The sequence below is a fragment of the Moschus berezovskii genome, chromosome 2 (assembly GCF_049115385.1).
Source record: "Moschus berezovskii isolate FMDL1 chromosome 2, NW_MosBer_1.0, whole genome shotgun sequence".
In the NCBI taxonomy this organism is placed as follows: domain Eukaryota; kingdom Metazoa; phylum Chordata; class Mammalia; order Artiodactyla; family Moschidae; genus Moschus; species Moschus berezovskii.
In genome coordinates, this window is record NC_142461.1 from 86,142,130 (window position 1) to 86,156,655 (window position 14,526).

At 35.6% G+C, this 14,526-nt stretch overlaps 1 long non-coding RNA gene across 1 annotated transcript; it reads right to left on the reverse strand.

The window, feature by feature from the left end:
• Positions 1-621: 621 nt before the first annotated feature.
• LOC148778559 (uncharacterized) lies at positions 622-13,432 on the reverse strand. Its single transcript, XR_016038805.1, has 3 exons — positions 13,331-13,432; positions 2,339-3,333; positions 622-849 (listed from the first exon to the last, which is right to left on the reverse strand). It is a non-coding gene; the product is annotated as an uncharacterized LOC148778559 (long non-coding RNA).
• Between the last annotated feature and the right edge of the window lie 1,094 nt (positions 13,433-14,526).

The window sequence follows — 14,526 nt, forward strand, 5'->3', positions numbered from 1 at the left end:
AACCAGGGAACTAAGGGAAACAGCTTAAGTATCATGCATTTCAGAGTAAAATATGGGATGGACTGAGGCTAGACCTCAAGGCTGTTGGATTCCAGACCGTTGCTGTAGTCATTAACTGTGCATGTATTATTTATCTTCATCAACCTAGTCCTGCAAAATGAGGTTTTTATTGACCAAGTAATAGTATTTGTGACTATGCAAGATTATCTCAGAGCTTCCAGAGGAGTCATACTGATAGGATGGTCTCAGCCGTTCCCAACCAGACCTCCTAAACGCAGCACAGTTTATTGGGTGTGAGAGACTTTGGAGTGAGCTCATAATCAGTGTTCACTCTCTGTTCTTCACGAACAGTAAACATCCCACAGCAATCAGAAGTGGCATGGACCCTCAAAACACGAGTCAAATCTCTCTTAGCTTTAGTTCTGTGCTTTGTTCTCAGTGTTTGTCTTTATCTTTCAGCTGTCTGGCAGTTTGGCTATTTTGTGCATAGAAAAGGTATGCACAGATGATTCACGACAAGGATTTCTCTATAACTGAAATCTGCATTTATAAGCATGTTTGCTTTCAAAGCCTTTGAAACATTAACATTTTATTCATTGTTATATACAATTTAGCAGTTTGGAATATATGGCTGTTTGGAGAATGCCTTTAGAAGTTTCGTGATTGTGCCATGTATTTTGTAAACATGCATTTCCCAAGATTTTCAGGAAGGTCATGGATTTGATCTATGACCTTGATGTCATGATAATTTTGGCAACCTTTCCATGCCCATTCCTTGGATCTTTCCCTCTGCTCATGTATAACCACTTCAGTGTTGGCTCATCAAATGTGCACAGCCTTGCCTCTTTCCTGTGAGAGTAAACATTTCGTCAAATAAAAACAGTTTCATGACTAGGGTTTCTTGGCCAGAGTTAAAATAAAAGCTTTCCCCTTATGTAATTAAGGCAGAGACAACTGTAGACATGTTCTAAATCCTTAAAATGTTCAAACCTTCTACAGTCCCCATGTGCCCCATTGGAGCCAAAGTCATCTTAATTATGTATTCTAGGTGGAAGGCAAAAGACCAAATCCCTCCTCATGTGGACTTCAAAGTCTTTCAAATCTCATCCACATCTCCTTGGTTTTTCTTTCATTTAATATTAAGTGTTCCATCATTATCCTTAAACTTTCTATTGATGTACCACTTTTTATTTAGAAATTGGCCGAATGAATCAATGATTGAGACTATTTCTCCCCTGGTGTACAAGTCCCTCCCTGGGAGTAAAAATCTCTCCATCTTATTAATAATTTATTGCTTCCTTGTCTAAGTCAAAGCATATTTCTAGGGAGATTGACAACTTTAGGTTTAGGGCAATCTGATGATATACCCAGTGGCTCTGTTCCTCAACAATTCTTATATATGTAATTTAATTAAAATAGCATCTAAAGTAGCCTGTAGGAATTATCTATTTAAAATGTGAATGATCTTAAAGGTATATGTGCATGGTGGAGACACTATGTGTATGTGAGTGTATTCATGTGGGTGAAGAGAAGGGAGTGACTGATAAGTGATGTACAGAATTACTGAGAGCCTGCTATGGCTCAGACACCATTGTGGGCACTAGAGGTGTAGTAACACAGCCAAGATCCCTAATCTCTTGGAGCCTGTAGAAGTGGGTGATAGAAACTGTATAAAGATAGATTCAGATGTTGATAAACCTTAGAAGGAAATGAAGCAGAGCACCCACAAGGGAAGAGAGGGACCTCTTTTGTACAGACGGGGACTCTGAAAAGGAAACTGAAATTAGGAGACAGAACCAATCACGGAAAGAAAAATGGAGAGAGTCTTCAAAAGGAAAAGTACTAAACACAAAAACCTTAAAGTGGGAACATATCAGAATGCAGTGATTTGGCTGGGTGTGCAGAGGCATTAGGGTGTGCATGTGTGTGTGTGTGTGTGTGTCTGATGGCTCAGCTACACTTTGACTCTCACTGGTTCTTGTACCTGTCAGAGCCCTGGCAAAACAATAAAAAGATGGTTCACTCAAACTTATTAATTCAGGATGGTTTCCAAAACTGTGGGCAATATTTAGGGAAACATGCAAGGACTGGGAAGTACTCAATCACCAGAAAGAAAAGGGAGACTTTACAATGTAGGCCTAAAAAAAAATGCATAAAGAGAGGTACTGGAACTCAGAGAGTGTATTTAAATGGTGAAGGCTGCTGACTGGACCTGTGAATGGCAATAGAATAACACAGTCAATCCCCAAGGATCTGGAAGGCTGAGGGGACAGCCAATGGAATGAAAGCCATAGCCCAATCTTTTCTATCTGTGGATACTCTGCTGGTAAATACATACCAGAAGTTGCAAGACAAAGGTAATCTGTTGATGCCATCCATTTTGGTCACTTCCCCAAGTACAGAGCAGGATTAAAAAGGATGGAGGATAAACATGGAAAGATGTGCCATACAGATCTATTTTCACTTTCCTCTTCAGTGCCAGGCACTGAGTCGGTTGGGGGTCTTCCAGAGTGCAGAGCCTGAGGGGCATCACAGGAACTCATCACGCGTTTGGGTGACTCTGACATTGGTAGACCACATGATAACCTAGTGGTCAGGAAGTGTTCATGCTTCCTCCTAAATAACTGTGTTGCTGGGTGACTTCAGTGAAGAATTATGCCCATGAGCAGAATAGGTAGCCTCTCGTTGGGTCACTGTCTACCAGTAACTAAATATCTCTCTAATTTGTTTCTAATTTTAGGAGTGAAGGCTTTAGAAGCCCCAAACCACCAGGTAGTAAAGTATTATATGTAACTTTTGTCTTTCTTGCTTCTTATTTGAAGTACACTTGAAGTTTGGGAAAAATGAAGTGGCATTATTTCTTCTCAGATTCCATTTTGGATTTAGCCTCACAGGTAATTACAAAATTTAATAATGTAGCAGTAAAACTTACAAAGAAGGGTACTGATACAAAGATACCAGGATACTATGATTCTTTCTTTGTTGTTAAAAAACTTATTTACTTGGCTGTGCTGGGTATTCATTTCCATGTGCAGGAACTTTGATGTGGCCTGTGGGATCTTTAGTTGCATCATGCAGGATCTTAGTTCCCTGACCAGGGATCGAACTTAGGCCCCCTGCATTGGGAGTGTGGAGTCTTAACCACTGTTGTTGGTCTGCTTGGGCTGCCATAACAAAATACCTCATACTGGTGGCTTAAGTAACAGAAATTTATGTTCTTAAATTTCTTGAGACTGTAAGTCCAAAATCAAGGTGCTGTCAAGATGTTAGTGAGGCCTCTCTTCCAAACCTGTGGACAATTCCTCCTTGCTGTGTCCTCATGTAGCTTTTGCTCTGCGTAGGTGTGGAAAGAGAGAAATTTCTCGTGTTTATTTTTTGTCTTATGGTATCAGTCTTTCAGATTAAGATCTTATCCCTATGACTTCCTTTAAGCTTAGTTATCTCTGTGAAGGTCCTATCTCCAAATATGTTCACAATTGGGGGTTAAAGTTTCAACATATGAATTTGATTGTCATTGTTCAGTCCCTCAATTGTGTCTGACTCTTTTTGACCCCAGGGACTGCAGCTCGCCAGGCTTCCCTGTCCTTTACCATCTCCCAGAGTTTGTTCAAACTCATGTCCATTGAATTAATGATGCCATCCTATCATGAATTTGGAGGAAGTGCAAAATTCAGTTCATAATAATGAGGAATGCTGTATTAGTTTACTAGGGTTAATGTAACAAAGTACAACAGACTGGGTGGCTTAAACTAGGAAAACATATTTTCTCACAGTTCTAGAGGCTGTAAGACCAAGATCAAGGTGTCAGCAAGGTTGTTAATTTGGAAGCCTGTCTCCTTGGCTGTCTTTCACCCAGTGCCCTGTGTGTTGTCTTTATCTTAATCCACTCTTATAAGGAGACCAGTGATATTGGATTAGGGCTCACATGGACAAGATTTTACCGTAATTATCTCTTTAAAGTTCCTCTTTTCAAATAGTCACTTTCTGAGGAGCTACTGATGTCTTAAGGTTTCTATGTAAGAATTTTGTGGGGGGAATGCAATTCATCTCACAACAAGTGCTATAGGTCATGTTTTGAAGAAGATTTCACATTATCTGAAATCTGGGAGAAAAGTGTTTTGGATCATCCCACCACCATATTTGCTGAAAGCAGAGAAAGGAAGCTAGGAATGAGAATCCTCTTTGTACCCATGTTCCCCCTATACTATTGCCCCAAATCAAATGTTCCTAATTCATGACTTGATTAACGAAATGCAGCTCTCCCTCCACTTTACTTCTCCATTCTTCACACTCTGTCATGCGACTTATTTGAATTTTTGGTTTGCTGCAAATAGTGGAGCATGGAGAATAGTCACACTATGATACCTTCTTAAAGGTGGTTGTACTCATCCAGCCAACTGGCTTCAGCCTCAATAAATTGCCTCTGAATTCTAGTGATCTTAGTGCACTGGGAGAAATTTTTTAAAAATGAACCATTCACTACAAAAAAGACTGAACTCAATTCCTGCCAGCAAGAAATATGAATGGCTTTCAAGAATAGGTTCCCAATAGTGCCATAAAGTGATTATATACTTAACAGCTTAAGATCCTGCTTCTGGAGGATGTCAAATGGTTTTACACCTGACTCAATATGGTTTCTGTGTTTTGGTATGAGTAGGCACTCAACTTCAGTTTGTATTGCAAGTAGGATGCAAATCATCCTTTCAAAATATTTAAGGTGCCTCTTTCATCACACTGGTCAGAGAACAGTGGTCCACAAGAAAGAACATAGCTGTGGTATGCTGGAAAATGACTAAAAACTGACTTTCTTGAGTAGGGGAAGTTGGTTTTTAGTTTTTGGCAATTTCCATAATTAAATTTATCTGTGCCATGGCCAGTTTCCAGCTACAATTATTATCAGCTCTGGCAAGTGATGCACATTGACTCCAGCATGCCCCTGGAAGTAGGTGGAACCAACAGGCGGAATCCTCAGGTTAGAGCTATACCTAATCAATCTGGGTGGAAGTAGGCACAAACAGTCTACAAAGCACATTTAGGGAAGCTTAGTCCAATATAGAATTTTGCTGACAATTACTCAAATAATGCAACTGATAGAAGCTATCCTTTGGGCAAATAAATAAACAAACATTGAAGAAGAATTTTTGAAAATTAGTAATGTGAAACCTAAAGAAAAGAACAAATTCTGTGGAATGAAGACTGAGCAACATAATGAAAAGATTCAGACTAGTTTCATGAAAAAATTTTTCTTGATCACAAAAGATTTTCCTCTTTCTTTCTTCATGGGGCAGGGGAGGCAATAGGGGAAGGAAAGTGTTTGCTTTTTATTTTTAATTTATTTTGTTCTTGAGAACAGATGGTGGGATCAGAAGATAATATCTGTCATTTTAAGCACAGAAGTATATACAGGAAACTCTTTATTAATACATTTTCCATCTCAAATGGTGGGACTCATCATAATCAGTCATTTCTTTTTCAGAAATAAAGAGTCCACTTGGGGGCTTCCTGAATTGAACTGGCCCTACCTGCCTATTTAGAGGTAAAATTCCAGACCCAAACCAAAGCCACTTCTTCTTCCCAGGATCCTTATTTGAAAATATCTTTTTCTTCTTGTTAGGATGTGTCTGAGAGTTTTATCCTCTGTGTTACAAAAACCTAGAGGGGTAAAGAGGCTGTTGTTTTCTGTTTGCCATTAATATGACCTTTTGCAAGCTCCTGAAGGAGAGGCTTGCACACAGGGGTGATGGTTCAGATGCCTTCCTTCTTTGCTTCTTCTGTAGCTCAGATGCTCCTGCCAAGACTCTCTACTGTGTGCCTGTCTATGTAGACTGGCTTCAGTGGATGGCCATCAGGGGTTTGGCTTTGTTTCAACACCTCGTATTACCTGTTGCCCTGCTGACGCTTCTATCAACCAACATGCCATTTGGAAGAGTGATTTTTCCACATATCATCCAGTTTGATTTTAAATTATGATGTTCAAATCAATAAAGTGTAGTTTCACAGACAGTAATAAACTTATTTTAACTTCTACTCTGTAAACCCCAAGACTGCTAGGATGTTGTGTAGAGTATCTTTGTGTGCTTAATTAATCTGAATTTCTTATTTTGAAATAAATATATATCTGTTTGCTTAAATAGATAACATATTATGTAACAATGAACATTTATATAGTTTTTACAGATTATGAAGTAGTTTTTATAGACTATGAAGTATGTTCAGAATAGATTATTTGATCAAAACAGTAACTTGGTGACTTTGACAAGAATTTTACATGAATTTCATTTGTTAATTAGAAAACTAAATTTCAGAAAAAAAAAAGAAATTTCCCTAAACACAAGGTTGGTAAGAGAAAAGGAACTCAAACCTGTGTCTTCTAACTATAAATCATTATAATCCATGTTCTTTTAAAAAATATACAAGGGCTTAACATACTTAACTTGAAAGATTGCTCAGAATTTAAAAAAAAAAATTTTTCAGCCAGAGGTCTTTTAAAATCCCATTCCCTCTCTGTGTTTATAGTCCTCTGATATTTTCATACATATCATTTTGCTTTAAAGAGAAGAGATTACTCATTTTTTTCTCAAAAATCTCTGTTTGAGGTTTGACACAGGCAGTTATTTTGTTATCCAAGAAAAAATTTGCAAGATTTTAAAATTATACAAACATAAAAAGTACTAAAAAATATATTTGCCTTATAGTTAGAAGTTTGCCTCATTTCAAGGTTCACCTACAAGGCAACTTAGGGCTTTAGTCCTGCTTCCCTCCTTTCTTCCCTTCCTTTCTCCCTTCCTTCCTTTCGCTCTTTTCTTTCCTTTTGTCCTTACTTCTCTCTCTTTTCTAATATTGATTCATTTTGAATTTACCTGGTGCTTGGAATATATGAAATATGGAGCCAACATTTTGTTTTAGATGATTATCCAGGCATCCCAGCAGCGTTAATGGAGTAATTCATCTTTACCTATTGACTTGAGATACCATCTTTATCATAAACTACATTTCCTTATATATTGAATCCATTTTTGGATTTATTATAGTTTTCTATTAGTCTCTTGTGATACTAACATACAAATTTAATTAGTGAGAATTTATGCTATATTTTAATATATTCTAAAACTAATTTACCTTTATTGCTCTTCTGAATCAGGGTTTCCCTGGATATTCTTATGTATTTGGTTTTCTATTTGGATTTTATATTTATCTTGGCTAGTTTTTAAGACAAAATTAGAAAACAAAACAAACAAACATAAACACACACACAGAAAAACCCAGTCACTTATTTTAGGGAGGACTGTATATAAAGTAAATGGGTTAACCTATGGGAAATTGGTGTTTTTATGATGTTGGGTCTTCTAGTCCAAGGTAATGGTGTGTTTTTCATTAGCTTAAGGATTCCCTTTTGTTCTTCAGTAGCATTTATAAGATTTCTCCATATGAGTTCTGCAAAATTTGGGGGTTGTGTCTAGGTATGTTTTTGCCTCAATTTTTATTTTCTTTTTCATTTCTGTGTGTCAGTACCATTCAGAAAACATTAGTCATAATGTTGATATTAAATATTCCTATTTTGCTCCTACATCTGGTAGATTCCAAAAAAGTATGATGCTAGACTGGGGAAAGAGAGATATATTTTTATCATGTTGAGGTACCCGTATGTTTTATATTTTTGACAATATAGAAGCCAAGTACAGATGAATAATTTGACAAATAAATAAATTGTGCATGGCCAAGAACAATATGCAAAAGTCAAATGATAAACAAAATGCTTGGTGAAGTACCCACAAACTCACTTTGTAGGAAAGGGACAGTGTCATCAAGTTATTTTAGATATTGATGATGAAAAAATAGCAACAACTTAAAAGAAATATACATAAATATTATGAAAAGGAAACACATCTTTTGACTTTTAAATATATGACAAGATGCTTAATAACACCCACAATGAGAAAAATTAATTAAACTGTATTGAGAAACATAGATTTTTATTTGCGTATTGGCAAAATTTAAAAGTTGTTGAAAGTACCTGCTAGTGAGGCTGTGGGAAAGTGGATATGACACTGTGGAGGCTATTTAGTAGTATCTATTAAAATTAATAATGCAAATATCTCCTAATTGATAAAATTCAATTCTGGCAATTTGTCCTGTGGATGTGCTTGCATATATTCAAAATGATATACAAATAGATTGCTGTTGTTAAGCCGCCAAGTCATGTCTGGCTCTGCAGTCTCATAAACTGCAGCACTTCAGGCTTCCCTGTCTTTCACTGTCTCCCTGAATTTGCTCAAACTCATGTCCATATAGATTATTTATCACTATGTTGTAATAGTAAAGGAACAACCTAAGTGTCTATGTAATTGGTTTTGAACAAAATACTGGTTAAAGAATCTAAAAGACATTATAATAGAATGCTTTACAACTCAGAAAGAAATGAGAAATATCTGTATATACTTATGAAAAAAAACAAAGTTCAGAGCAATATGGTGCTATGTTTTGCTTAGAAAAAGAAGAAATGGCAACATATAGCTGTTTGTACTTCTACAAAGTTCTGAAGGGATAGCAAACAAGTTAAAGACAACAATCAACTTTGTGAGCAGTGGTGTGCAACCGAAATACAGGACAGACTGATCTGGGAAAGAAAGCTTCACTGTATATTATTTAAATGCACTTTTAAAATTATTAATCCATATGATTGTATTATCAATTCAAAATTATATTTAAAAGGACAAATATATTTTATACATTTCTAAGAATACAGGTTTAGGAAAAGTTTAGTTATTATTATTATTATTATTTTTTAACCTGGGTGGATCTTAGGGTCTTTTGCCTCCATCAAAATCAAAAAGGAGAAAAGAAAATAATCTGGGGGTTATGACTGAAGTTCCATAAGAGAGGATGAGTGAAGGAGGATCTATCATAGGATGTCATGAGAAAGAATTAAAAATAGAAATTAGAATTTTCTGTTTTTAAGATTCTTTGATAAAAATTCAATTGAATTTGGAATCATATTTTTTTTCTCATTGATTTTAATTTAATGTAAAAAATGAATATTTACATTCAGGGGGATTAATAGATTTGTAAATAATACTCAAAGTTGATTTTTAAAAAATAGCCTCACCTGTCTTAAAAGAAAGTGCAGAATGTGATTAAGATATGTTATCGAGTAGTGGGTGTGCTGTCCAAAGCAAAGTTCCCATAAAGGCAGGGGAACCCTCAGTTGCCCTTTCCCACCTCTTGCTTTCCTTTGAGAGTGCCAGTGTGTGAAGAGAGAATGCCTCCAAAGGACACAGGGCCTAAGGGAGGACGATGGGTTCAACAGCAGTTCTGGGGCTTATTCTAATGTGCTAATCCTGTGACTGCTTCTTGGCTCTGCCCATGGCCTTGGCTCTGACTCTTGGCTTGGATATTGGGCCTTGGCTTGGTTAACTCTGTGACTTCTGGTTCTGAACACTGGCTGTGACCCCAGAATAAATACTTGCAGCAACCTCATTAGAACTCCTGGTCTGTGGTTCTATCCTGGTTTCCTGGCCCTAGGCTGCTTCTCTAATGCCAGCTCACAGACTTGAGACTTTGTCCAGAGTTGTATGGGACAGAACTGCAGTAAACTGTGAAGGACTACACAAATGTAAGAGATTAATAAAATATTTTAATTTGATCTTTTGACAAAGACACTAATAAGGAACACAAGTATACAGTGATAAGACAAAAGTGTTCAAAGCCTTTGATGATACATATCAAGGACTGGATGAGAGATTCTTTACTTCTTCATCTATATTGGAAGGAATTAATTTAATATATGTACAATGTATTAATTCATTAAGAAAAAAAATCTTACCTCCAATGTCTAATTATTGTACTTGATTCTTCATTATGTTTCAGACTATGTAGTCAACTTCTCCCCTGGTCCCTCCATGAGGATGTCTGCTAGGTAACTTATATAGAATGTGGTTTAAGTTGAACTTATCCTATTTTTTTTTTCCAGCTCCTGCCCCTCAACCTTCTTCTCCTCTACTCTCCAGCTCCAGGAATGGCATCATCGTTTCCTAACTGACCAGGTCAGAGCCATGGCATCAGCCCTAGTTGTCCTATCCTCATCTCTAACTGACAATAATCTTTCAATTTCTTCTGTCTCTCTTCTACTGTAAGCCAACTTCACCTCTTGAAGGGATATTTGCAACAATCTCCTGACTGGTCTGTTTGCTTACAATCCTGTTTCCACTGTAGTAGTATATGAAAAAGTGAGTGATATTTTTAAAATACACATCTGATCATGTCACTATTTGGCTGCTGTTTCTACCACTTGGAATAGCTATTCTTCTTTTACTGCCCAGAAAGGTAATTTAGGTCAATTCCTCTTATTTAAGTCTAGATTTCAAAACTTTTGGCATGTTTTCCTCAAGTCTCAACCCCTTTAAGACTGACTAAGTTACCTCTTCTACATGTTCTGGTGTAACTCCACTTCTGCTCTCAAGAATTTATTATATGAAATACCATTGCCAGGTTACTTGTCTATCTTCTCCAAAGACTCTAAGGCATAGTGAGAGTATGGAAAATCTATTGTTTTTTTGTTAATTGTCATATTCCTAAAGCCAAAATAAACCAGGAATACAATAGGTATTTAATAATTATATGTTAAATGATTAAGTGGATGAACCCATGGACATTTTAAATGAAATGTAAAATAATTCAATTACTAAAATAAGGAAAACATCTGTTTCATTTTGAAGAATTGTCAATTGAGTGAAAGAGACATAGCTATACAACAGCAACAAAAAAGACTCATGGTAAAAAGCAATAACAGATTAACCAATATAGAGACAGAGATGAGGAGTTTGCCAATTCTATCGTAGGTAAGGTAGAAAAGAAAAATATGCAAGTAGAAGAATATACCTTGCATCTCCAAGACATGCACACATGAGCACACACACACAGATACATACACACACACAAAGAAGACGGAGAGAGAGAAATGGACACTAACATACAAAGATCAGTAGGTTTCTTAGAAGCTTTCATGTGGGTAATGGGTGTGATGAGTGTATTTAAAACTTTATACTATTCTAATTCTTTGAAGGTCTGATGGCCATAGAGAGTTAACACTTTATTGAAGTTTTGCAATAATAGAAATGAAGGGGCATTGCTTTTTGGCAGTTTCACAGTTGGGTTAGATACAATTAGGTCATGCCCAGTTGGTTCCTCAACTCTGGGCCATCCCTCTAATAGTGAAGATTTTACTGTTAAACAAATGAAAATTTGCATTAAGTGATTCAACACAGCTTTTTGAACATGACCTTTGGAGTACTAGCAAGAAAGTTAGGTTTCAAAATTCAAATGGTTCTGCACTATTATGATTCATCTTTATCTGATTAAAAAAATCCTTGTATATTAAGTGGAAATTTCTCATTTACTTGAAATTTTATTATTGTATTATATATGTATTATTACATAAGAAATAATTGGACATTATTTTTCTACTTAAAACCCTTGAATAAAAAGAATTTGAGTCTTAGATAATCTTAACGAGCTAGATCTCAAGCTGTAGAGTAGCCCCTGTAGTTATCAGGGTTTCAGAAATATGATTGGAACATAAGTATAGCTTTTCTAAACTTAACCTTATCTACTATTATCTCCTTTATTTCTGTTAATGAGGAAAATGCTACTTCTACTCTAAGAAAATAAAGGAAACAACTGTTTATATCTCCATCTACTAAAGTCTTCTTGATAAAAAAGCTTCTTAGTAATTCCTTTATATAGTTTTTGTCATGTGTCAGCATCTAAAGCTAACATCATTATCAATGTTACATTGTTTAATAAGATGCAAATATTGAAATCATCCTCCTTGAGAATAGTGGGGGTAAAAAGACATAATCATTAGCAAGTTTGTATTAAAATTGTTTTTCATTCTCTGAAAAGTATTACACTATACATTACCCATTAAACTATAAGGCAGGATCTCAACTTGGGCAAATTGCCATTTGGGGCTGGATAATTATTTGTTGTGGGGTCTGTCCTTTGCATTATAAAATGTTTAGCAGCATTCTTCACCTCTGCCCTCTACATTGTCAGCAACACGCCTGCCTCAATTGTGACAATCGAAACAATATCCATACATTGCCAACTATCCCCTAGGAGGCAAAATTGACCCTGATTGAGAACTACTGCTATGGGGTTTGTAGTTTGTTTTCAGTTGTTTACCCAAATTTTATAAAGTCCAGGCTGTGTTGTAACTGTTCAAAAAAAATTTTTTTGAGTGAAGTAATGAAGAAATATAAGTCCTCTGTCTTCCCTGCATTTTAAATAGATGTCACCAGGAAAAAGAAGGTCCAGAGGACTATGTGCTCAGTACTACATTAGGTATGGTGGTTGATGCAAAGCAAGTGCACAACTTGGTCTCTGGGCTAAAGAGGTTTTTAATCAAGTTCAAGTGAAAAGATCAATATTCCAAGAATAGTAGACTAATGGAAGGCAGAATATATTGGCAATGAACCAAAAGGCAAAGTGGTCATACTCCAAAATGTATGGCACAAACCATGGTGATATTACTGATCTTTTGATTTGATGTTCCCTTGAAGGTTCTTTGACCTATTTTGACATGTGGGCAGTGGTGAAATGCTGGTTTATTAACTCAAAACTCTCTGCTATGATATATAATAACAGAGAGAACAGAAAAAAAATATTCTGTTTAAACAAACCAGATCACTTTTTCATGGGAAGCCAAGCCATGCTGGGGAGGAGGTGCTGAGCCTGGTTATGTGAGTAACTGAGTGGTAACTGAAGGAGACAAATCTAACCAGGCGTGGCAAGTCCATGGCTGACATGTGAGCTTGTACATTTAGAATGAGGACACGGTAATGGAGATCACACAGCATTTTTCTGTTAGCATCAGACCTTAGCTATTTAATGATTATAAAACTTTCCTAACATTTGCAAGTTTTTAAACATATTTATTTTCTTTTATTCTGAACAATTCCTATGACCACTAAAATAATTTAGGTCATGTGTTTTTGTGTTATCTAAATAGCATTTAACACCAAAACAAAAAAATCCTTTCTTCACTTTGAACCATTAAAATACTGGTTGGAGAGTTTATGTCAGGTTTTAATCTCTTGAAATTTTTACCGTGATTAATACTGAATCTTTGAAGGATAAGATATAGTCATTTCTACTATTTCATATCAGAAAAAATTTCCAAATTAAATAAGCTAATTTAAAAACTCTCATATATTATGTGCAAAGAGCTATTTTTAAAATAACCATAGAATTTAATAAAGACAAAGAACTTTGGAGAACTTTAAGTTTATAAATGTTACTATGACTTTGCCAAATAATTTAGTATTCTCACCTTCACAGTCCACAGCAGAAGAGTAAATTCCCTTCCAACTTGGAACTAGGGTATCCATGTGATCTGTTTTTACCAATAAAATGTTAGCAGACAAGTGTTGTTCCTGGGCAAAAACTTTAAGAGACATGACTTTACATTGTCATTGTGACCAGCAATATTCCAGATAGTGGTGGCTCTATTATCTTCAGTCTTGGAGTGAGGATAATGACAAAGCAGAACAGCGACCTCAGTTGACTTGCACAGAACTTATGGAAGACAGAAATTTGTTGTTTAAGCAACAGCTACATATAGCCAACAAATATCAAGACAGGAAATAAGATTTTATTTGGTAATTAAACAGTTAACCAAAATAGATAATATAAAAGGAGGAGCAGATTTTGAAACAGTATTATACTGGGTATAGTTTTGAAAGGTGATTCACATAATGGTGGTATTCAATATTACAGTTAATTCTTGTGCAGTCCACTGCTGATCTGTCCTTAAATAGTCAAAATAACCAATGAAACTCTATCAAAATCTATATTCCATTTAACTTAAAGCCAGCAGAAAAGCAAAATATTGGGCAGAATTATTCAGTTTTCAAAAGAAATTCAAAATTATAATTTGTTAAGTTTCAATATTATGTAGGATCATAGAAATTTAACATCACCTATTTTATTGGATGAGTGTAGCTGTGGTATAATTTATTAGATGCATATGGGAGCATATCACTTTTGCGGTCTCAAGTGCCAAACTCCATTTAAAACCACAATGACCTTACATTGTCTTTTTCTTATACTGCGATTTCTACCCTTTGTCCCTTCTATCTAAGCAGTTAAAGACTACATACTTGGAACAGTATAATATTGTAATAATTCTTCTGTTTTTTTTTACCAAACAATATTTATTGAATCCTATTATATTAAAAGCAGCAGGAGAAAGAACTACTGGATATGCTATTAAATATCTGATGCTCTTAAGAAGTTTAAAATGTAGATAAAGCAACTTTTATTTAGAGTGTAAGAGTCAAATGCAAACTGTGCTAGCATGGTCCTGTGTTGACTAGGCTGAGATTTATGTTGTAGTTTCTTTCATTCTGTTGGAAGATGATAGAAGGATTTCTGCTATAGCACTCATTTTGAAAAAATGAATTTGTTCCAACATGATTAATATATTAGAGAACGATTTGCATAATGCAAATTTTGAACTTCCTTATG